Raw genomic sequence first — 25,032 nt, forward strand, 5'->3', positions numbered from 1 at the left:
GCATTGTTCAGTGAGAACTTACATTGTTGTGTAAACTTTTCACCTGAAACACAGATAATTTTTTAAAGGTGCCCTGACCTTGGAACTGGGAGAAGGGATTGTAAAGTATCAGAATTTTTTTCATTTTAAAAATGTAGGTAAACAACTTTCTGTGCTCAGATTGTTTTACAGGAGTCCTACTTGAAATAACTGAAAAATCATCATCGATGCGGTTTATACCAAAACACTGACTAAGCACCACTGGGTCCCGTTCATATTGAGCTCAAATAAAATGGTTGCTGCCTGGGGGTGGGGAGGCTGAGGAGAAAAGAAAGGAAGGCATATCAGTGTCATTCCAAGATGACCAGACAGCATGGATATAACAAGAGGGAAGATGCCAGTCTGCCCCGGGCACCGTGCCCTGGGCACTGGGAGAAGCAGGTGCTCTGTGCCCAGCGGGGCTGCCCAGGAAGAGGGCTGTCCAGGAACAAACACGTCTGCCGTGGATCAAGAGGGAAGGGCACACTGGTGGGGCCGATGCAGAAGTTCTGCACCTGGATAATGGTGCTGCTAGCTCAGTCTCACAAAGGTAATTCATGTCACCGACTGGTCCTTTTAGAATGGCGAAAACGCTGAACTGTCGGTTGACAGTTTTTACCACCCAGAGGCTGATCTAGTGCCTGCTCTGTGAAGGAGCCCGGGCAGTGACGTCAGGTGAGCGCTGGTCTGCTAACTGCAAAGTCAGCTGTTCAAACTGAACCAGCTGCTCCCTGAGAGAAAGCGGAGGCTTTCAGCTCCATAAAGAGGGACAGCCTGAGAACCTTACACCCAGGCTCCCAGGGGCCGGACTCCACTCGGTGGCTACGCGTTTCTGCCATCCCGGGCACTTTCTCTATGTTGCCTCTCGTGATTCCACCTCCTGAGGAAGAACTTCGGTTCACCGAGGTCTGCGACCTTCATCAAAGCGAGGAACAGAGTCTGAGCTGAGATTTATCTTCACAATCCATCAGTTATCCGCTCCCCAAACTGAAGTCATTCGGGTACCCTTCTCCTGACCCCTGACCCAAGATCCCCTTCCCACCCCTGTCCCCTGGTCTGTTCTCACAGACTGCTCTGGAAAGACCACTCAGAACGACAAGCGTCTGCCTGTGAGAGGGCACGCCCCTGGGGGTGTCCCCAGAGCCCTCCTGCCGCAGTGGCCAGACTGTGCGGACAAAGCGCGGGGACCCATACCAAAGAAGGTGTCTTTCTCATCCCACATGCAAACGAAGCTGGGCCCCCTGCCTATGATCGAGTAGCCCTACTCAAGACCCCTAGCCTGGAGTCCTGGGACAGGGGCTGGACTCGAGGAAGCAGCAGGAGTGAGCACAGGAGGAAAGAGGGCTCCGGGGCCCTGCTCCAGGCTCCCTGGAAGCCCCGCTGCATGAACCAGAGCCGGTCTCAGCAAGGTGGCGCAAGCTCTCCCCATAGGTCAGAGGTCAATCCGCCCAGGGGTCAATCCTGGCAGGGCCAGGCTGGAAAGGTAGCGCCCTCTCTCCTGTGCTCACACTGGGGACTGCCCTCCAGTGGGGAGCTAGAGAAGAGATCTTCTCAGAGGGGACACCCAGGTGTGTCACATTATCTAAGGAGGGCGAGGGCAGCGGCAGGTCAGTGGTACAATTCTCAGCTTCGCCCTGCGGACCCGGGTTCAAGCCCTCGCCCATGCACCTCAGCGGCAGCCAGCACTGGCCTGTCAGTGCAGTCAGAAAGCTGCGATGAGGTTCAACAGGTTTCTGTGGTTCCAGATACTAGAACAGACCAGGAAGAAAGGCCTGGAACCCCCGTGGATCACAACCGCCCAGCACGGTGTGCATGATTCACCAGGACCTGGGGCCACAGTTCCACGTCCATCCGTTAATAACAGCAGCAAAGGGAGTCTGCCCAGGAGCAGGCTGGGAGGTACAGGGGGAGGCTGCCCAGGAGCAGGAGAGGAGGTGCTTGGGAGTCTGCCCAGGAGCAGGAGGGGAGGTGCAGATGGAGGAGGCCCAGGAGCAGGAGGGGAGGTTCAGGGGGAGGAGGCCCAGGAGCAGGAGGGGAGGTGCATGGGGAGGAGGCCCAGGAGCAGGAGAGGAGGTGCAGGGGGAGGCTGCCCAGGAGCAGGCAGGCAGGTGCAGGTGGAGGAGGCCCAGGAGCAAGAGGGAGGTGCAGAGGGAGGCAGACCAGTATGGTGTGATACTGGGCGCTTGTGTGCCTTTGCTCTGAGCTACACCAGCTCACTGTGAGATCAGCACGCCGCCGAGAGGCAGGGGTCATGGGCAGGCCTGTTTCTAAGCACTGCCCCTGGCTGCGTGTGTGTAGGTGTCCCCTCCCCTCATCCTGTCCCAGTCCTTAATTCCAGCACCTTCCTTTGACTGCAAACACAGTCTCGACATTATTCTTATTTACCTATTTATTTTTGAAGCGCAGTTGCAGGCTCTGCTCTGAGGCTTTGGGCACTGGGTGTTTTTCTCTGTTCAAACAAAAATTGGGGAGCTGTTGGCACCTCAGCCCCACCCCTGGCCGCATCGCCGTGTTTATGGGTTTCCTGTAACCAGGTGGCCCATTGACAGGCTGGAAAGGGTGGACAAACGCCATTGGTGCAGGACACAGACTGGCCGGCCGGGCGCCGCCTGTGGGGTGGCTCTCGGCCTGCTTGGCGGGCGTGGGCCGCCCCGAGGGAGCGGCTTCCTGTGGGGTGTTCACAGAGGGGCCCTTGTGTGGCCGTACCGCATAGGAGGCAGGCCCGGGAGCTAGAAACTGAAACCTGGGTGGTCTGTGGGACCTGCAGGAGTGTGGGGTGCCCAGTCGTTGTTGCCAAGTTGACTGGACACAAGGCAATCTCGTGCACCACAGAAGAAGACGCTGCCTGGCCCTCCCAGGGGTGGTTACGGACCAGGAGCATTGTGTAAGGTTGCTGACTGCTTTTCCGAAGTGGATGATCAGGCCTTTCTTCCAAGTCTGTGTTAGTCTGGAAGTGCCACTGAAACCTGGTCATCATCATAGCGATTCTCAAATGTCCGCTACCAGATGGGTGGTGACGACACGTGCCTGGGCCTCTTGCATGGAAGGTAAGAATCCTTCCACGGAATCCCCGCTGTCCTCCTGGTGTCCAGCAGAGCTGTGATGCCCAGGAGGGTCAGTACAAACCAGCAGGTGGGTACAGGTGTCCAGCAGAATGGAGTCTGAGGCAGAGGGCCATGGGCAGGGTGGGCTGTGGGCAAGGCCCACCCAGAACACATCAGCATTGGTGCCTGACCCACCAGACACCACCCACCCCCTCCAGGGGTCCTGGAGACACAATCTGCAACCAGCAGGTGACAAACAATGCTTATGGACCCACAGTCATCCTAGTTATACCACGGGCTGCTAAGCACAAGGTCAGCGGTTCGAATCCACCAGACACTCCTTGAGAGAATGAGACTTTCCATTCCCGTAAAGATGTATAATCTCTCAGGGACGTCCATAGGGGTGGCCCCACACTGCCCTATAGGGTCAGGATGAGTCAGCATCAAGTCCATGGCAGCGAGTTTGGGTTTGGGCTGGCGGGGGGGGGGGGGACGACTCCTGTGGCTGTCAGGGCGGGGAACAAGGTGATTGATGGGAGCCAGGCGCCCAAGGCACACAAGTGAAGGAGCCGCTCTCAGCTCCGTGCACTCATGACCCTGAAGCCTGGGGGCAAAGGGCTCCTTAAATTGTGTGTCCTAGCCCCCTCCCTGGTGCCACCCCAATCCTGGGCTGGCTGTTGGACCTTCCTTAACCCAGTGCCAACCCTAGGGTTCCACAGAAGAGCGGCGACGGGACCTACTCATGGATTCTGGAACGGAGTGGTGTGTTTGCCCTGTTTCGTGGACCCTGGTTTCCTGGTGCGCACTCTCAGTGGGTACTCAGAGGGGCCTCTTGCATGTTCCCAGCTCTGGGCGGGACACCTCCATTCATCCAGTTTCCCAACAGACCCTCTGGGGGGAACCTGACCTATCCTTCCTCCTCACTTGGGCCACAGAGCCTGTTCTTGAGTGGCCTCCCTGTCTCCAGTCCTGAGCCCTCTATTCCAGTGGCGCTCAACCTTCCTCATGCCGCCCACCCCCCTTTAATACAGTTCCTCATGTTGTGGTGACCTCCCCAACCATAAAATTATTTTAGTTGCTACTTCATCACTGTCATTTTGTCACTGTTATGAATCAGACGACTCCTGTGAAAGGGTCGTTTGACCCCCAAAGGGTTGAGAACCGCGGCTCTAGTCCATGCTCCACACTTAGCACTAAGGTCGGTCTGAAATGCTGGCCTGGTGCTTGGAAATTAGAGAGGGCAGAGCCCAGTCAAGGGGAGCCCCTCCTGTTCTTTACTGGACCTACTCTGTTCCCTGACTATGGAAGCAATGAACAAGGACACAGAAAAAGTCAAAGGTGGTAGATTAGTCGTTTCTGTCCAGTGAAGCCCAGGCAAGGGCACATGACTGGCTTTGCCCGGTGAAGTGTCAGAGGAAGTGATGCATGCCACCTCCTGGCAGAAGCCTGAAAACCCAGAGCTGGGTTCTCCTCACTGCCTCTCCCCCACTCTGCAGGCAGGCTGTCTGCCGTGGGCACGGTCTCTCACTAGCAAACCTGCCTGGGTAGGGAAAGATCAGAGGACCATGCAGGCCTCCACCCAGTACGTCCCCTACAAGGACGGGTTAGGGAAGGGTGTGCAAAGGGTGAGCTCATCCCAGCACAGACACCGATCCTGACCTGGCAGCAGGTGAAGGTGGAGACCCCATTCATGCCAGCTCCACTCTGGAAAGGTCACCCTTGTGTCACCAGGCTCTACCCCAGCCGTGGGGAGCAGGAGGATGAACAAGCGAGGTCCCTGCTCTTTTAAACTTTACCTTCGATGGGTACACATCAACACGAGTGAATAAAATAAGACAATTTCAGATGGTGCCAAGTCAGGGTGATCTGTGTGTGATGGTTCCATAGTGGTGATAGTTACGTTTTTGTGTCATTGGCTTGGCCGGGCCAGGATTCTCAGTGGTTTGGCAGTTAAGACCTAGTACTCCCCCATGATATGATCTAACACAGCCCAATCACTTCCACAATGGGATCTGCTATGAGCAGCCAATCCATTGTAACAAGATAACGGTGAGAAAGCAACACCCTTACCTCAGATCACAGCCTCATCCAATCAATTGCAAGGAAGTTTCCTCAGATATATAGCCTGCTTCCAGTATGCGTGGACACTGTGGGAAAGCTTGCTTGCCGTTTGCTGGGTCTGAGTCTGGCTCAGTGACCTCCATCTTGTTCAATGGCTGCTGTATTGTCTGTCAACCCTAGGGGTGATCTTGAGCCTGCCATCTGGATGACTGACCTTAGATGCATGCACCTCTGTGGCCGGAAGCCTGTGATCTCCTGAGATAGCCAGCTCCCGCAGTTACTCAGGTCAAGAGAAGCCTGCAGCCTGACCCACAGCTTTAGAATTCGCCTGCCTCTATAATGTCAGAGCCATTTCTTTGATATAAACTTCTCTCTAAATATATACATGATATAAACTTCACTGGTTTTGTTTCTCTAGACAATCCAGCCCAATGCGGTGGTCAAATCTTCATCTTCCATGGGGGACACCTAAGTTTGATTCACCAAGTGCAGGCCACTTGTCTGTCCGTGGAAGTTTGCATGCGGCTGTGATGTTGAACAGATTTCAGGGCAACTTCCAGCCTAACATACACTGGAGAGAAATGCCAAATGAACCTGGAATTATGTACGTTTCTTCTCTTTTTAAAATTTTTTGTTTGGTCAGTGTCATTGTTGGTTTGCCTACTTACATAAGACAGGGATGGGGAAGCAAGCTCAGCAACGGGACCAAGGGTCCCAGAGGGAATTGCGGGGAGACGGTGACCGGGGAAGGGTGCAGTGAGCAAACAATGCCATAGACGGGAACAACTAGGGAATGAAAATCGACAACAAGGAGGATGTAGAGATCCTGGGGATATTGGAGCAGCAGCAATCTAGCTGAGAGGAAGTACTAAGAGGTGGAAGTAGGGGAACATGATGGTGGGGCAGAAGGGAGCTAGAAGGAAAGAGGAACGATCTGGGAAGCAAAGCTATGGATAGAGGTATAGGCACATGGTGGACGTACATACGTAAATACATTAATCCATAAAAGCAGAGGTATTGGCCTGTGCACACATATTTATATGGCAATGCACTGAGGTAGTGGATGGACTGCAGGCCTCTGCTCACACCCTCTCTCAATACAAGAACATTTTGTTCTAACAACCTGGCATTCTGTGAGTCTCCCCCTCCCGGCACAATTGCTGAAGACAAAATGGGTGCATGAGCAAATGTGATGAAAGCAGATGGTGTCCAGCTATTAAAAGATATGGCATCTGGGGTCTTAAAGGCTTGAAATTCAACAAGCAGCCATCAAGCAGAGCAGCAATAAGCCCACATGGAAGAAGCACATGAGGTGTCATTGAGACTGAGCAACAGACATCAAAAGACCCATAACAAACAAAAACATATTGTTGAGAACAAAGAGGGCCAGTGCAGAGACCCAAAGCCCATTTGTAGACAATGGAACACCCCCCACAGAGGGGTCACAGGGAAGGGATGAGTCAACCAGGGTGCAGTTAAGCACTGATGAATCACACAATATTCCTCTGGTTCCTTGAGGCTTCCTCACAGCCCACTACCATGACCCCAGTGTTGCCTCTCACTTTGGACTACATTGGAGCATGTGCACAGGTATACATAAGACATAAGTGCTCACAACACATGGAATCCAGGAATAGCAATACCAGAAGGGTAGAGGGAATTGGAGGAAGAGAGGAAGGGGACTGATCGTAATCATAAACACATAACCATCCACCCCTCTCCAGGGCGAAGAACAACAGAAACCATGGAGGAAGGGAGACAGCGGTCGGTGTGAGACATGAAAATACTTTATAATCAAGGGGTCACAAGAGTGGGTGGGGGTAGGGAACAAGGAGCTGATACCAAGGGCTCAATAGAAAAATCTCTAGAAAAGACACATGGCAGCATATGTACAAATATGCCTGATACAATCGATGTATGGATTATAATAAGAGTTGTTGTAAGAGCCCCAAGAAAATGGTATTTTGATTAAAAAAAAGAAATGCCTAATGAGCTATTTCTGAAAATTAGCCCATGCAAATGCGATGGAGCTCAACCATCCAATCACAGCCAGTTACAGGGATGGCACGGGACTGGGAGTGTTTCATTCCATGTGCATGGGGCTGCCCCTAGTAGGCTTCTACTGATAACAATAATGGGGGTGGGGGCGGGTTAGGAGACTAGAAAGGGTGGTCATGGAGGCCTTTTCTTGAGGAGGGAGACTGACATGAGTTCTGGATCATGAAGGAGTTGCCCAGGCCCTGAGTTGGGCTATGTTTGATATGTTCAAGGTGCAATCAGGAGCCCAGGGTGTGGCTGAAGAGTCGTGAGCTAGGACTACAGGGTAGAGACACGATTGGGAGGAGGAGACAGAGGGATGGGTGGTTGGGGCCATGGAAGCAGTTGGGATTTGATTCTGAGTGTTGTCAGGAAGCTCTTTGAGGACTTGTAACTGGAGAGTGATCAGCTCTGACTTAGGCATTCCACCCAGGCTACTGGGGAAGTCCCTTACAAACAGCATCGGAGCTCGAAATCCACCCAGAGGTGTCTTGGAAGAAAGGCCTGGTGATCTCCTTCCAGGCAATCCAGTACTGCAAAATGAGCACAATTCTCCTGGGACATGAGGCTGCTGCCATGGTTGGCATGTTCTCAATGGGGCTGTCATTCACAGGAGAGTGATGGAGGGAAAGAGAGAAAAGATGTCGTTCGGTGGCTCTGTTAGGGTGGTGACAGTGAGACAGAGAAGCAGAGACCTTTAGGAAGGACCTGGGACTGACAACTGATGAGACTGGCCAAGGCTGTGGAAGTGGAAAGGGAGACAGAGAAATAAAGGATTACCCCTGGGCTTTCAGTTGGCACGCTAAGTCCAAGGGCTACAAAAACCTGTAATAGACCCTCACGGAGATGATGGACACCACAGCCACAACAATGGGCCCCAAAGTACCAATGATGGTGTGGATGGCACGGGAGCCAGATGTGTTTGGTTCTGCGGTACACAGTGTCGTCATGAGTGGGAGCCACCGGGACGCCCCCTAACAACCAAAACAGTAAAATTTCCCGACAGACCTGGCAGGGGACATTGCATTTCCTAGAAGGTCTTTCTTAAGGAAGTAGGCAGGGCACAAGGACCAGAGATGTCTGTCTCCCTGGAGGGGCCCCCAGGACCCTTCCAGGCACAGAGCTGAGAAGGAGGAGGGGAAGGAGGGGGGAGGAGGAGAGAGCAGATCTCTGTTCTGTCACATACCTAGAGGCCACAGTTGATCACTGCCAAGTCCGGCTAGAGCCCTTGCTGGCATCAGATGAAGCTTCAGAAGGTCAGGGGGTTAATTTTGCCCCAGAGGGCAGCCCGCAGGCCTGGCATCTGTGTAAGAATTCAAAGCATGTGGAGCACGCTCTGATGTCCTGCTGTCAGTGGAAGGGCCCCTAAGGCTGCCAGGGAAATCGCTCCTACTCTGTCCGATGCCCCACAGGCTAATTGACGGGCAAAGGCAACACTAAATAGTTCTCTTACCGGCCAGGGAGATGCTTGTCTAGGTGGTGGGGCAGACGACCATGGCTCTGGGTCTCCATTGGAAGGAGACCACTAACCCTTTCTTGCCTGAGTGCCCTGAGTGGTGTGAGCGGCCCCTCTTTGGGTGAGTGTTGAGCGCAGACAGTTTGGGCCACCCGGGAACCTTGGGAGAATGATTAGAAAAACCACACTATTGATCAGAAGGCTGGGGCTGGCCAGGGCGGGGCTGAGGTGGGGACACAGGTAAGAGGTGCTCCGTCCTTCTTTGGCACACATTTCTAGATGATGCATTTAGCCTATTTAATGCGTAGTAAGTTATAATAATGAGTCATACATGTATTTACTATAAGATAATCACATACTGTTTAAAATACACTCTAAGTTTCTTCTCCAGTTTGCTCTTTTCCGCCCTATATAACTTTTTAGTTTGTTCGGTTCAGTCCTTAGACGTCTACTCAATGGTTTTAGTGATTGAATAGTACTCCATCAAATGCATGTAAGACTATTTACTTAGGTAATGCCCTACTAATCGATAACCTACTGCCATCAAATCAGTTCTGATTCAGAGGGCCTTCCACAGGTTTTTTTTTAAACTATAAATCTTTATAGAGCAGACAGCTTTGTTTATCTCCTCCCTTGGAGCATCAAATCATTCCCCAAACTCCAAATTCGCCACCATCAAGTTAAGTCCTACCAATAGCGATGTTATAGGGCAGAGTAGGACTGGAGACTCTAACCCTGTGAGGGAAAGAAAGACCCATCTCCCTCCCGCAGAGCAGGCGAGTGGGTCCGACTGCTGACGTTGCGGCGAGCAGCCCAGCACAGAACCCAGGCACTGCCAAAGGTACAGGAACTTAAAATGAAGCTGAAAAAAAATAAGAAAATCATGCAATGACTCTATTATGAAACTATCAGGTCAACCAACAAGCAACAGACTTCTAGAAGTAAAAAAAGCAGCCAGTACAATTTAAAAATACACCAGAAAGAGTAAATAACTGAAGAAGAAACAAAGTTATCTGGAAGATAAAGGTGCAGCAATTGCCCAGGTTTGGGTGCAAGGGAAGAAGGTGATGGACAGTAAATCGATGTTTTGAGCAGATCTCATACACATATAATCAGCATGCCAGAAAGAAACGGTGCAGCTTGGACACACACACCCCACACCCCCGGATAATTCTCCCATATTCACGAATGACATGAATCTTTCTCTAAACCGAAATCCAAACTCACTGCCATCGACTCACAGTGACTCGCTGTGGGCTTCCACGACTGGACATGTTCACCAGGGTAGAAATCCCAGTCTTTCTCTTGGGGAGCTGCTGGTGGTTTGAACTACCAAACATGCGGATCGCACGCAGCCCAACGTGTAACCGCTACACCACCAGAGCTGACTCTTGAAGTAAGGAATCACAAGCAAAATAAATAAAAGTAGGCTCTCTGCTCTTCCTCCAGTGACAGGCAGCCGCATCTTCCCACTCCCGTGCAGTCCCAGCCGTATCACAGAGACACGATGGAGAAGGTCGGAGTAAACAGAGTTGGCTGCATTGGGCGCTCGGTCACCAGGGCTGCTTTCCACTGTGGTAAAGTGCACATTGTTGCCCTCAGTGTCCCCTTGGTTGACTTGGACTACATGGCTGCATGGTCCAGTATGATTCCACCCAAGGCAAGTTCAAAGGGAAGCTCACCACCAATGCAAAGTCCATCTCCATCTTCCAGGAGCGAGGTCCCTCCAACATCAAGTGCTTTGAGGCTGGAGCTGAGTATGTCTAAGACCCACTAGTGGCTTCACAACCACAGAGAAGGTGGGGTCCACTTGAAGGGTGGTGTCCAAAGGGTGATCATCTCTGTCCCTTTGGCCCCTGCCCCCATGCTTGTGACAGGTGTGAACCACGAGAAGCAGGACAACGCCCTCAAGATGGTCAGCAATGCCTCCTGCACCACCAACTGCTTGAGTCCCTGGCCGAGGTCATTCATGACAACTTTGGCTTCGTGGAGGGTCTCATGACCACAGGCCACGCCATCACTGCCACCCAGAAGACCGGGGATGGCCCCTCTGGGAAACTCTGGGACAATAGCCATGGGGCTGCCCAACATCATCCCTGCATCTTCTACTGGCGCTGCCCAGGGTGTGGGCAAGGTTGTCCCCGAGCTGAATGGGGAACTCACTGGCATGGCCTTGAGTGTCCCCACCCCAATGTATCCACTGTGGATCTCACCTGCCGTCTGGAGACAGCTGCCAAGTACAATGGCATCAAGAAGGTGGACAAACAGCCATCAGATGGTCCCCTCACCTGGTCCTCACTGTAGCCCGGGATGCCGCCTGTGGCTCCACAGTGACCCCACTCTTCCACCTTTGATGCTGGGCTGGCATTGCCCTCCACGACCACTTTGTCAAGTTCGTCTCCTGGGATGACGATGAATTTGGCTACAGCAACAGGGTGGTGGACCTCACGGTCCACATGGTCTCCAAGGGATAAGAGCCCCACCCTGGACCAGCAGCCCCAACAACAGCACTAGAGGAAGAGAGAGACCCTCAGCTGCTGGGGAGTCTTTGCCCCAACTTGATCTCCAGGCACACTGAGAATATCAAAACCATCTCACGTGTCCATCCAGACTCCCTGAAGCAAGGGGGGGGGGCTCAGAGAGCCCAACCTTGTCATGTGTGATCAATAAAGTACACTCTACCCCCAACCTTGTCATGTGTGATCAATAAAGTATACAGTACCCAGCGAGATAAATAAATAATAAAAATAGAATTACATTACGATGCATTATTATGGAAACTTTCTGGCATGTCCATTCTGGGATCCCTTGGGTGTCCTTTTCCATTCTGGTGCTCCATGCAGCCCAGAAGCCAAAGCAAGGGCACTGTATTTCACAGACAACAAAAGAGAAGACCGAAGAAGAACTGGTGTATTTGGACTGTGGTGTTGGCAAAGAATATTGAAATCTAATAAAATACACTGAGATCTTATTGAAATAAATCACTCTGAGAAGACACAGTTGTTTATAAACAAGGCTGTTTATAAGCAAGGTTGAAAAAACCCAAACAAAGCACGTTGTCATGGTTGTTGTGACGACAACACCGGGAAAGATCAATCCTTGGGAATGGTCGGTGGGAATGAATGATGCCGGCACAGAGAGAGCTTGACCCAGGAGCTCCAATCACAGGCTCAGCCACATCAGCAGTCCTGCAGGTGGCGCAGGGCTGGGCAATACTCGGTTACGTTGTACAGAAGGTTGCTAGGAGCGGGCCTCAACAATAGCAGCCGCCACCACCTCCACCACCTTCTCACTCAGCACTTCATGTTTGCTCCACGTGTGTTGACAGATACCGTCCATGAAGATGCAAAGGCGTGGCTGTTGGTGCGTGAGCTGATGCATGTCCACGATGGAGGAATCGGTTTGAGGGCAGCTTGCTTGGCAGCAGAGGGAGGATTAGACACCACTCCCCTACCCCCTGGTCTGGGGGCCTTTCTGCTCCGAGCTCCTAGGAGAGTTGGTTTCTGAAGTCTTGAGACACTCCAGCTACGAGGACAATGGCCCTGTAGAGGCTAGTGAGGTGGGGGCTCATCAGCGGCATAGCCTTGGTGGCTGTGAGGTTTGTTTGTTTGGGGAAGGTAGTGGGTGAGGAGGAGCAGATTTCGCATGTGGGGCGGGTTCAAGGCTTGCAGGTCCATTGAGACCAGCACCTTTCCTTTAGTTTCAGGGTCACTGGAGATGCCTCCTTTTTCACTGGAAGGAGCTGCCTGCTGGGGTGCAGATGGGAACATGGGGACTTTGGGAGGTTTCTTTAGCTGCTTTGACTGAGGGCCAGCTGTTCAGTCTTTGGTGTTCCAGTGGGGTTGGCAGGCTGTGGGAGTCATTATCCATGCCTTGGTGCTTGCTAAGTACTCTCTTCTGAGTTCCTGAGGCAAGGCCCCCGTTGGGTCTTTGGGGCTGTCTCCCCACCGAGTGAGGGAATCAACAGGCAGGGGTGCTTAGACCTGAGGAAGAACAGACCTGCTGAGACAGTCCTACAGCTCTTTCTTGCTAAGTGTCTCTCAGAGAAGTTGATGTGGCTGTGATGTGGTGTAAGAACACTGGGCAGGAAGAGTGACAAGTTAGGGGTTTGTTCTGGCTCTGTCACCTGGCGGAGTTTTCGTAATAGGGAGGCTGTGCTGAAACAGGGACAGAGTACTGAACACGAAGAAGGGGTTTGGAGTCAGCAAAAGTGATCCAGAGACCTCAAGCTTCCTTTGAGGTCATGACTGAATACCTTAAAAGTGCTCAAAAAATTAAAGGGAGGTGTGCACCTCTTATGTTTGTCATAACTGGGCATGGATGAAACGAGCTTGGGAACCCAGAACAGGAAGATCCCCTTGGTCCCAAACGCCCTGCCTTGGAGTCAGTTCTCATGCACAGCATCCCTACGGGACAGTGTGGAACTGCCTCTATGGGTTTCCAAGTCTGTGACGATTTACGAGAATAGAAAGACTCATCTTTCTCCCACAGAGTGCGCTTGTGGTTTTGAACTGCCAGCCTTGCACGCAAAGTGTCAGCACCACACCACCAGGGCACTTGTCATTTTGTTGTCTACCATCTGAGCATCTTTCCTGGCCTGGGGAGATTCCAAGTTTGGGAGGGCTTGGGTATTCTCCCAACCTCAGGAGGCTGGGCCATCAGGATGTCCCCTAGCGCGCCCAGAGTGAGGCTCCTGCCACTACTGAGCTTTCAAGAGATGGACAAAGACTCTAGGTCATTACCTGAAACCAGCGGCCAATGAGGTGATTCTGACTAGCGTGGGTCAGAGGTGCACTGTGCACCATGAAATGCTTAATGGCCGCTTTTCAGAAGTGGATCACCAGGTGTCCCTCCGTGGAATCAAACCACCAAACGTTCGGTTAACAGCAGAATGAGTTAACCATTTGTGCCACCCCAGGAGTTCCCGGGTCAATGAGAGACGCCTCGTTTTGGTGGCTGTGGCCACTGGAAGGTGCACTGGGGACATAGCGCATAGTGCCCTGGATTGTCGGCCACGAGGCTGACAGGTGGAAACCACCAGCAGAGTGTCAACTCCTGGAAAGAGTTACGGGCTTGGAAATGCCCAGGGGCAGTTTGCCCTGTCAAAATGGATTCGGTGGCAATGCGTTTGGTTTTGCAGGCCAGCGGCGGCTCCAAATGGCCCTGCAACAGTGAGGTAAATGCCTAGGCTTGGCCACTGCTGAGTGCCACCGGCTGCTGCAATAACATCTGGTCCGACCTTGCCTCTTCTCCTCCCACCCCACCACTCCTATTTTTGACCCTGAACATATGTTCCAGCTTCTCACGTTTCTGTGAGCCACTGGCCGAGCTCTGAGGAGCCCCCAGGGCGAGGAAAAGGACCAGGTTTCAGATCTGCCACCGGAGCTACGAGCTCCACTCACACCGGCTGATGAGGCAGGAGGAAGAAAGCATCACCTGTCTGATGCACCTCTCCAAGTTGTCTCCGCCCTTCATTATTTCCAACGCTGTACACTAGAGAGAATTGAGGAGAACACACACACACACACACACACACACACACACACACGACTTTTGTCCATAGAAAAGCAAACCATCTGTGCTTGGTGAGAAATAATGACTTCTAACCTGCTTCACCTATTTGTACTTTCTTTTTGGCATTCTTTTTCTGCCTATGTACACGGAACTAGTAACACCTTCCTGGCTCCCTCACCAGTGAATAGTTGAATAAAATGCTTGATATGTTCATTTGATGTTGGTATGCGAGTCATGCTTATACCCTGTGGTAGTTACATAATCTGGTGTCAACTTGAGACTATTAAGAGTGAAGGGGTGGAGTCTAGCCTGCCAATCGGGTTGTAGCTTGATGAGCTCATTTAGAGGAGCTAAGGAGATAAATAGCTCAGTGGAGGACAGACACACATTCCCTGCTTTGTCTTCCTGCTGACAAACCACATGGGGACTCTCTGATGGAGCTAGAGCCCTGGAGTTGAAGAACCACATGGAGACCCACACCAGTGCTGTGATGCTTCCCCCGCCACTGGATCCACAAGACTTTCCACCCATTGACCTGTGATCTTCCTGCATTTGGCATCATTGCATGTGTTTCGTGAGTCTGGAGAGGAATTTACAGACTAATATTAGACATAGGGGCTAATATCAGACTTATGGACTTGATCTGGACTGGGCTAGGATGTTTTCTTAATATACAATTGCTCTTCATATAAAGCTCTTACTCATACACATATGAGTGTCTATGAATTTGTTTCTCTAGTCCACCCAGACTAACACATGCCCTCTTTTAACATAGCAAATGAGAGGTGGAGTCCTGAGAAGGGCAGTGGCTTACCCAAGGTTATTGCGTTCACCGGGATCCTCTGAGACAGGATTAAGTACTGTAGCCTTGTCTTGTGCCACCAAGTCAAATCGGAACCACGGCGGTCTCAGGGGTCACCGAGTACAGCTGCTCCGTAGGTTTTCCTTGGCTACGACCTCTCCTAAAGCCGACTGGCTGGTTGGTTGGTTTTGTGGGGTCTTTGGGTGGGTTCCAACAGCCACCCTTTGAGTTACGAACCTAGCACATCTTGGCAGCACCAAGGGACCTACACCAATCAATCTTCTTAGAGGAATAGCAGAGAGAGAAAATGGGGAGGAACTGAGGAGACTGGGAGATGACCGTCTGACCCTGAGAGAAGGAGGGTGGGAAAGAGAGGTGCATGGACATGACCTAGACCTTCAGCAATCTCAGCAGGACGCGATAAGGTCATCGGAAGTCCTGCGCTGCTGACTCTCCCTGGACTTTCTGAGTACCGCTCTCTCTGATTTGTCTGTTTCATGCACTACTGAACCTGGGCTGGAATATTTGGGGTCTTTTCCAGAGGGGAGGTGGGATCCTGGAGATGATCACCTGATAGCAAATCTGGACAAACCCTCTGGTGGCCGCCATTAGTCTTGGGCCATAACATGGCCCTGTTACCAGGTCAGTCCATGGGATCGTGTCCGACTCCATTGGAGAAAACCCGCTTCTGAGACCAGTGGGAAGGGAATGTTCCCAGAGTCCCTGCAATCTAGGTGAGTTGTGTTGGGAGAGGCCAGCAGGGACCATCTGCTCTGGTGTTCAAAATAAACCGGGCCTTGTCAATCTTGGCCTTGAAGGGACGCTGATGATTCCAAGGGGATTCCCTCAGCATCTGGAATTGTCAGTCCCTTTGGAGGGATTCCAAGAACATTCTAGTCCTACTTCAAATTCCATTCTGTATAAACACCACTCCCACTTGTCATCAGCCTATGGCGACCCCATGTGACAGAGCAGAACCGGGCCCTGGGGTTAGCAGTGACTGAGTTTCAAACTGTTTCTTCAAAGCGCTCCAGAGTAGACTCAAAGCAGTGTTGGTGCGGCCGCGTGATATGCTCTGGTGTTTGCTCTGCTTCCAACATCCTCACAGGAGGCCTGGCGGTGAAGTGGTTATGCGTTGGGCTGCTAACCACAAAGGCAGCAGTTGGAAACCACCAGCGGCTCCGCTCCACTTCCCTAAAGAATTACAGCCTCCGAAGTCCGCAGGAGCAGTTCTACCCTGTCCTATAGGGTGGCCGGGAGTCGGCCTTGACATTGTGGTAGTGAGTCTCGTGGTCTCATCCTGGATGTTCGGGTTTGGGGTGGAGAAGTCTAATTGCTTTTTTTGGCAACTGGGGGTGGGGGATGGGAGTGGGTGGGGGAACAGCAATCACAACAGCAAAAGACATTATAGTTCCCGAGCGCCTTTCCAGTTCTGCCCCTGTCATCCGCTCTACCAGCACGATGAGGAGGTGGTGGTCATCCGTGATAGATTTCTCACCTTCTGTGTGGCGGATGACAAAACAAACCGATCTGTCTGGGAAGAAGCAAAGCCAGAATGCTCCTTAAAGACAAGGCCGGTGAGATGCCACCTCCGTGCTGTGGATGCTGTCGAGACCAGTCCCTGGAGGAGGACGTCCTGTTCGGTCGTGTAGAGGGTCGTTGAGAGAGAGGACGGCCCTCAAGGAGATGGATGGACGGACACAGCGGCTGAAACAACGGGCTCAAGCACAGGAACAGTTGTGAGGATGGCGCAGGGCGGGGCGGTGTTTCACTCTGGTGTACACACAGTCACAGCCAACTCGATGGCACCTAACACCATGCAGGAGCCCCGGACTCAATGCCCGGTCTACGCATCTCCAGCACAACAAGCCCCCTCCTGCATGATAGCAACATGTTCTATGAGCTTATAGACTGAGATGGCTTAGGAACAAAGACCTGGTGATCTGCTTCTAAAAATGAGCCAAAGAAAATCCTGGTCTTGTCACTGACGGTGGGGCTGGAACAGGCTGGGGAGAGGGGAGGACAGGGGGAGGGGAGAGGGTAAGGGGCTGACTGACAGCTACTCCTCACAGCTACAACCACCACCACCACCACCACCGGATTGGGGAACCCTAGGGCAGTTGCCTGTGTTTGGTGTTTGCTGCCTGAGTGTGGAGACTGAGAGGGAGGGAGAGGGGGTGACCTCTCAGTGACTCCCCCCTTCCCAGCCCCCCCTTCCCTGTAACATTTCTCTACGTGCGTTCCTGCTCCGCTGTCCTTTTCCTGCCAGCAGCCTGGCAGTTCTGTTTTCAAAGTTCTGGGCAGGGACCAGGATGAGGCAAGAAGAGCTAAATTAAACAGCAGGTTATCTGCTTCCCCCTGGTCATCACTGCTTATCTTCCTGCTCCAACCTCCTCTCTCCCCCGGAAGGGAAGGTGGTGTCCTGTCTTGCGTGGGGCATCTCCCCAGAGAGGGAGCTTGAGGGGGAGGAGAGACCCGGGACTACAGAGCACGTCCTTGGACCCTGGAGCCGAGCAGAGATTTATCCCATCTCCTAAAACGGAAATGAAACATGCTCTCTTTGGGTGCAATACGTGGAGGATGTTTATGACCACATCCCAACTGAAAACAGGCCCTAAGTCCAACGGCCATTGAAGCAAGCCCTCATTTAGTTTCTTCTCGTGTTTTTTTCCTGCACTGGGCAGGCTGAGGCCACCTGGTTCACGAGGTCCTTTCCTGAGCATCTGAAGGCCCTGCCCTGGTCTCCGCTTGTGCTGTGCGCCTGGCTGACCCCGTCGCTGCTGCCAGCATCAGCATCCATCGGGGGCCTTGTCTGCAAATGCGACAAGGTGTTATACACTGGGTGCTACCCCCGGAGACAGGGCTGCGAGGGCCTGAGGGGCCTCTGAGGAGCAGGGCCAGAGATGGCTCAGTTGATGTGGCAGCTTGGCTCGAATGGGAAGGCAGCTCAATGATGAGTTTAACACGTAGACTCGGTAGTGTGGTGGGCTCCTGTCCCACCCATTGGAGACCTTCGGAGACCTTCGGAGCAAAAACCGAGGCCTCCCGAAGGAGAAGGGGTTCTGCCTCCAGACCGTAACGTAGAAATCCAATCTGACTTGCCAGCCGCCGGCCTGCCCTACAGACTCCCAACTTAAGACTGCTGTTTCAGTATTTGCCTCCATCTTCACCCTGCTGGTCTGCCTTAGGTGTCAACCCCCACGTTGCAGGAGCCACGTTCTGAAAACAAATCTATCATGTACTTAACACCCCCAAACCAACCCTTAGCGCCCCACCCCCCATCCCCCACCCACCCCTGCCCCCACCTACACACACAAACCCCCTATCTCCTGTTGGCTCTGCGTCTCAGGAGAGCCTTGTATCACACGGCCAGCCTTGCTTGCTTTTTTGTTGTGGTTTAGCCAAAATGTTTATTCCTATGGAACAAGGGAGAAAGAGATATTGAAGGGAAAATAGAACTATTGGCAACTCTTTTGTATGAGAACATCTGTAAAATACTACTACTCTATAATACTATTCATGATAAACACTTAACAAAGATATTTGAGATAGTCTTAATAAGAGTAATATACACTTTACATAATATTATATTATATAGACAAAGACTATTAATTTATTCCTTAAACCATTCAATAAATGATATGAAATACAAATAAAAAACAATTCAACAGCCTGTAGATAATAACATGTCCATGTTCTTATATAAAATCAAACAAACTCATGCCACCGAGTAGATGCCAACTCAGGGTGATCCTAGAGGACAGGGTAGAATTGCCCTTGTGGGTTTCTGAGACTGGACCTGCTGACAGTGATAAAGGCCCCATCTTTCTTCCAGGGCGTTTCTGGTGGTTTGGAAGCACTGACCTAGCAGTTAGCAGCCCAGGCCTTAACCACTATTCCAGAGTTAACATTTTCCTTATTTACTTAGTCCTGTGTCCTCAGCACACAGAGAAATATCATAGAATCATAGACTTGCTTTTTATTTAGTGCTCTTTCATTAAAAATAGAATATACAATTTTTTTAATCAAATACCTCTATTGGGGGCTCTTACATCTCTTATCATAATCTATACATTCATGGACTGTATCAAGCACATTTGCACATATGCCGCCATCATCATTTCCAAAGCATTCTCTTCCAACTTGAGCCCCTGATATCAGCTCCCCATTTCTTCCCCCTCCCTCCCCCACCCACCCACCCTCGCTCACAAACCATTGATAAGTTATAGATTATTATTTTCATATCTTACGTTGTCCTCCGTCACCCCTCACCCACTTTCCTGTTGTTTGTCCCCCTGAGAGAGGGGGTTCTAGGTTGATCCGTGTGATCGATTCCCCATGGCCACCCCCTGTGTGATCAACTCGATAGAGAAGATACCCTGAGAGGCATGGAGTTGACGCTAGTTGATTCAGACTGCTGGTCGCATGTGGATTCATAGATTCACGGAGTTGGAAGAGAAGAACTGAAAAGGCTTTGGAAGTCACCTAATCTAACCCGCTCATTTTACAAAGAAGGAAAATTTGGGCAAAGGGAAGTAATTGCCCAGGGCCCATTTTTAAATGGAAACAATTTAATAGCAGCTTTCTGAGGTCTTTTATGCCAGACAACCTCAGCGTCACTAGACAATGGATTCGGCGGTCCTCCAGTGGTTCAGTGCTGGAATTCTTCCACTGGAAAAACCTCCCGTGCAGCCATCCCCCGTTGTCAGCGGAGGCCTGACGACTGACCGCAAGATAGAAGAGCCTCCAGGCTAAGATGAGTAGGAAGGAAAGCCTGGTGAGCAACTTGTAAGAATCAGCCAGTGAGAACAGTGTGGCTCACAAAGGGCTGCTTTCCCACTGTTGGTGGGGATGGTGCTGGACTGGGCAGTCTCTCATTCCCTGTGCCTGGAGTTGCCAGGAGGGGCCAACCACCACAACGGAGTCATTGACTGCCTCTCTCAGGCCTGCAAAGGAAGCCCTGGGTGGTGGGTACTCTTCAGAGGAAAAGGGAACGGAGAGGAGAGTGGTGGGAATGTTCATGGCATTGCAGGTGATGATCCACAAGGAAGGGAACAGGGAACATTCTACAAGCCTGGGGAGGTGGGTGGTGGTGGTGGTGGTGGTGGTCTGGTTGGTTTCCCAGGGCAGGAGAGATCTGCCTACTGCTTCCCAGACCAGACCAGATGGCCAGGCCAGGACCTCAGAGGGGAATGGCTCTAGTACTGCCTTCACTGCTGGCCTTTCATCCTCATAGGGTTGTGCACATAGCCCCACAATCTCCCCAATTCCCCAAACCCTGCACATGACCCTCTGGGAATTACCATTGATTCATTCACAAAATCCCAGGAATGTTTTCCTAAGCCATTCATTTGTCTTCTTGTTCTGATGGAAGGCTGATTCTTCCCTGAGGACATCCAGTCTACTAAAACTCTCTCAAGGGGAGTCTCTTGTCTTCCTGTAGGCCTGAGCAGGGGCAGATGTCTTCCATTCCAGGCCCTGCGATTTTCCATTCTCAGAGCATCTATGTTTCATTGCATTTCATCAGAGAGATGTTCAAGTTATCCTTGGACTCTCTATGTCTTTCCTTCTCCTCTTGTATCTCTGTCGACCCCTCCAACACCACCCCTGACTTCTTGACAGGGCTGTTGTTCTCACACACACCCCTTGAACGCCTCCTCTCGTTCACGTTGGTCCCATGAGCTTGAGTCACGTGCTCTGATGGTAGTGTCCTAGACCTTGACCTGACCAACTGAAGCATCCCTCCAGAGTCCCAACACTTTCCAGCTTACTCCCACTGGTCCTCACTCAGCCGCGGCACTGGGGTGACAATTCATTCATCCTACCATCTTTTCACTGCTCCTTGTCCACCTGTTAGGTTGTCTTCCCTCCTCTCTCTGCAAGGATCCTGTGCTCCATCACTGTATCCACTCCTTTCTAAGCAACTCTGCTCCCTGGTGTTAATCACTTGGGAAGCTGCTTACTCCTGCTCAAACCCAGCTCCCTGCCTCCTTTGTGCGTCATTTGAACATGACTAAACAAAGTCCCCATGATGGTGAGTGCTCGTCTTTCAGATTCATGACCATTAGCCAAGTGGACACTGCATGTTGCCCAGCCCATTCTCTCTCTCTCTCTCTCTCTCTCTCTCTCTCTCTCTCTCTCTCTCTCTCTCTCTCTCTCTCTCGCCTTTCCTCTCTCATTGTCTCTCTCTCTTTCTCTCCTTTAACTTTCTCTTGTGAATAAGTGGAGCACCTTAGCTGGCTGCTCATGAGCTTTGTAAGACCTCAGTACCAATCCATTCATTTCCTCCCTCTCTTAGATAACTGTTTCACACTCTTCTTTTGTCATTCTTTCTGTGCCTCATCCCTGTGCTCACACTAGTTGATATACTAAGGGGTACTCCACCCAAAAGCTAGTATTTAATTTATTTAATTTATCACCTTCAAAGTACATTCCATTACACTTAATACATTTATCAAATCTGCAGTTCCATTCTTGGAAACACCTCCTAGTTTTTTTTCTTCACCTCTTCTATGTCCTCAAATCACTGTCCTTTCATGTCCCTCAGAATTCATGGAAACAAAAAGAAGTTGCATGGAGCGAAGTCAGGTGAGGAAGGTGCATGGGGCAAGAGAGGCATGCTTTTTTGGGGTCAAAAACTGGCACACTGAGATGGCTGCGTGAGCAGGTGCATTGTGGTTGTAGCAAAACCAGTCACCCATCTGCCCTAAATCAGGCCTTTTTTGTTGCACACTGTTACACAATCATTTCAGAATCCCTCAATAGAAAGCTTGATTAATAGTCTGACCTATCGCTTCTCGGCCTTTTGGCTAAGATCAAGTGTACTAGTCTGACCTGGTGGAACAAAATCCAAATACACTACAAGTAAACATTTTCATACATTTAGGGAGTTGACAGATATCTAGAATGAGGTTTGTCACCAATTGACATTTCACTTTTTTTTAAATTAGAAAACCACTCATACACTTGAGTTTTTCCCATAGCACTATCCTTGTAAGCTGTGTTCAACATCACAACAGTTTCTGTGGTATTTTCCCCAGCAGGAAACAAAACTTCACAGCTGCATCCTGTTCTCTTAAATCAGCCATCACAAAAAATGAGGTTCACGTGAAACTGTCTTAATGAAAAAATTCATGGTGACCAGAGAACCTTCCCAGGTGATTCCACTGGGTGCACTAACTCAGAGCAAGTTGCTGGATGCTCGCCTAGTGGGTAAAATGCATCCTATGAAAGCTATGCCCAGTGGAACTTTTTTCCGTTTGGGGGGTACCCCCCTCATATTACTGTCTGTATTATTGTTATTAGCTGTCATCTAGCTAACTCATGTTTTTAGGATTTTCCCCCCCATGTGCAACTGAACTAAACACTGGCTGGGTTCATTTTGCTCCATAGGACTTAAATTGGGTGTTTTGGAAGCAAATCACCAGGCCTTTCTTCCTAAATTGGCTTAGTCTGGAAGCCATGCTTAAACCTGCCCAACTTCATAGCAACATACAAGCTTCCACGGACAGGTAGTGACCTACACATGAGGTGTGTTGGCCAGAAATCAAATCCTGACTCTCCAGCATCAAAGGAGAATGTTACCACTGACTGAACCAGCACGGTCTTCACTAGTCATTTTAAGCTAGATGTAGTCAGAAGAGAACTTCCACATGCTCTAACCAGCAGATCTGCAGCCCTCCTTCACTTGTACCCAACCGTTTGACTTTCCAATGTAGAAACTGTCCACCAATGGTCAAGTCTTACATTTCTGCACTAGATTCCAGGCCCAGCAATGGAGCCCTCTCCCCTTCCTAGGAGGGCCTTCAAATCGGCTTCGAAGCCTTCTGTCGTCTCTCCCATTTGCAAACAGTTTCCCTTGCCCCTCCATCTCCTTTAGCCACCGCCCCATGGCTTTGCTGCCCCTTAGAGCAAAAACTCAGCAAGAGTGCATTTGCTTGCCAACTCCAACTCAGCAGCTCTCACTCTCTCTTTTCTCAACGTTGACTTTTAAAGATTGTGATTTTGATAAGCATACGGTACAGTGCAAATCTTAAGTGTTTTGCCCAATGACCTTCAAAAGATCTACCGTCTCAGAATCCACCAGGGTAGTTCCATCCATAGGGTCCCTATGAGTCGGCATGGACACGATGACAGTGAGTCTGAGTCAATGATGGTGCACTTGTTAGTTGCCATTGACTCCGTGTCCATGCGTGGTGGCCAAAACATCGCACAGTTCTCTGCCATCTTTAAAATCATTTATAGAGTTGAGCCCATTGTTGCAGCTGATCTGTCAACCCATCTCATGAAGGGCTTCCTTTGTTTTTGCTGACCCTCTAGCACACATGATGTCCTTTTCAATCACTTCATAGGCTCATGAAAGTTGGACAAAAGAAAGATGTATACACCATGTCATCATCACTCAGGTCAAGATAATACACACTCTCTGTTCTCAAGAAAGTTCCCCCATGTTTCTTCTCAGCCCAGGAGACAGCTGTCCCAGACTAATGCTTCAGGGGCAATGGAAACACCTTGGACAGTCAGCAGACGTCTGTCTTTTCAGAATCGCAAGGTGAGCCCCCTCCACAAAAGAGAATCCTGTGGCCCGGGTGCATTTCCACAAGGAATAGGCAGTGCTTCTGGTGGGAATCCCAGCTGGTCGGATGTGCGCATGGGTGCGTCCAATGCACTATGGAAACGCCCTGAAGAGAAAGACATCCAGACAGAAACCCGGGGACTTAGGGGTGATGGAGCAGTTGGAGACTTTAGCGTATTTGGTGCTTTTATAAATTGAATATACTTTCCTGCTACCCACGCCAGCAAAGGAGCACTAATAATTTATTGGGCTTTCCTTCAAAACAGTTCTCAGTTTTTTCAAGGTGTATATTTGGCAACCTAACTTGGATTAGTCCTTGAAATCTAATGAGCAAACCATATTGTTTGGAACATGCATGAGGAAATCTGGGGTTGAAATTAAAATCACATGTTTTTTTGATTCGGCGTCCTAGGTTTTCCATGTAGCAGAATTAATTCCCTTTCCACACTTTTACCTCTTTAGATAAGTCAACTTCATTCTACAAGCCAAGTGACCGGCTTAAAATCTTTTACTGCTTTCTGTTGTTTACGTTCACATTGTTGCTACTCTCCTTTTTACTTTATGTTCCTTCTCTTAATAGGGATAGGTCTGACCATTGTACGAGGCAAGAGGACACCATTTTTGTAGCTCTTCCCACCTCGAGGGGGTACTGCCTCCATGTTGCATTACCTTCCTATCCCGTTTCTTTATCCATTTGGGGTTCACTTGTCCATATTTTGAAAGATATCATCTAGCAATTCTTATATAAATGTTATCATCATTTGTTTCTCTGATTCTGTTTTCGTTTTGTACCATGTGGAAGTTAAATAATCTGTTGACTTGTGAAGTGGAGGAGTCTACCCGGTCAATCAGGTTGCAGTTTGATGACCTCATTTAGAGGCGCTACAAAGATAAATAGCTCACTGGAGGCAGACAAACTCTCTCTGATACACAAGCCACATGGAGCTACACGGATGGAGTCAGAGCCCTGGAGCTGGAGGAGCCACATGGAGACCCACACCAGCACTGAAAGGAGATGCTTCCACGGCCACTGGATCCACAAGACTTTCCACCCACTGGCCTGTGATCTTCCTGAATTCAGTGTCATCGCATGTGTTGTGTAAGTCTGAAGATGAATTTATAGACTGGTTTTGGACATATGGGCTAATATTGAACTTATGGACTTGATCTGGACTGGACTGGGATGTTTTCTCAATATGCAATTTCTCTCTTATATGAAGCTCTTTCTTATACACACGAGTGTCTATGAATTTGTTTTTCTAGTCCACTCAGACTAACATATACCAGAATGGTCTTTTGTCAGAGTATTGAGTTCTAGGGACAAATTTAATTTCCCATAAACATGTAAAGACCTTACTACCTTTTTTCCCCCATCTTACAGACAGCTCTTGAAAGATCCTGATACTTCATGGCGAACCCCTTGTTGTTTTTTTTGCCTTGTGGCAACCTCACAGGGAATTTTTTCCTTTCAATGGAGTCCAGAAGTTTAATATGTGCATCCCTTAGTGTGTTGATTTTTCTCATT

General features: G+C 50.4%; 2 pseudogenes; both read left to right on the top strand.

The window, feature by feature from the left end:
• The first annotated feature begins 10,123 nt into the window (after nucleotides 1-10,123).
• Nucleotides 10,124-11,090, top strand: LOC142439990 (glyceraldehyde-3-phosphate dehydrogenase-like; annotated as a pseudogene).
• A 10,631-nt stretch (nucleotides 11,091-21,721) lies between these two features.
• Nucleotides 21,722-21,892, top strand: LOC142438092 (U2 spliceosomal RNA; annotated as a pseudogene).
• The last annotated feature ends 3,140 nt before the right edge of the window (nucleotides 21,893-25,032 follow it).

The sequence above is a fragment of the Tenrec ecaudatus genome, chromosome 1 (assembly GCF_050624435.1).
Source record: "Tenrec ecaudatus isolate mTenEca1 chromosome 1, mTenEca1.hap1, whole genome shotgun sequence".
NCBI classification, from domain to species: domain Eukaryota; kingdom Metazoa; phylum Chordata; class Mammalia; order Afrosoricida; family Tenrecidae; genus Tenrec; species Tenrec ecaudatus.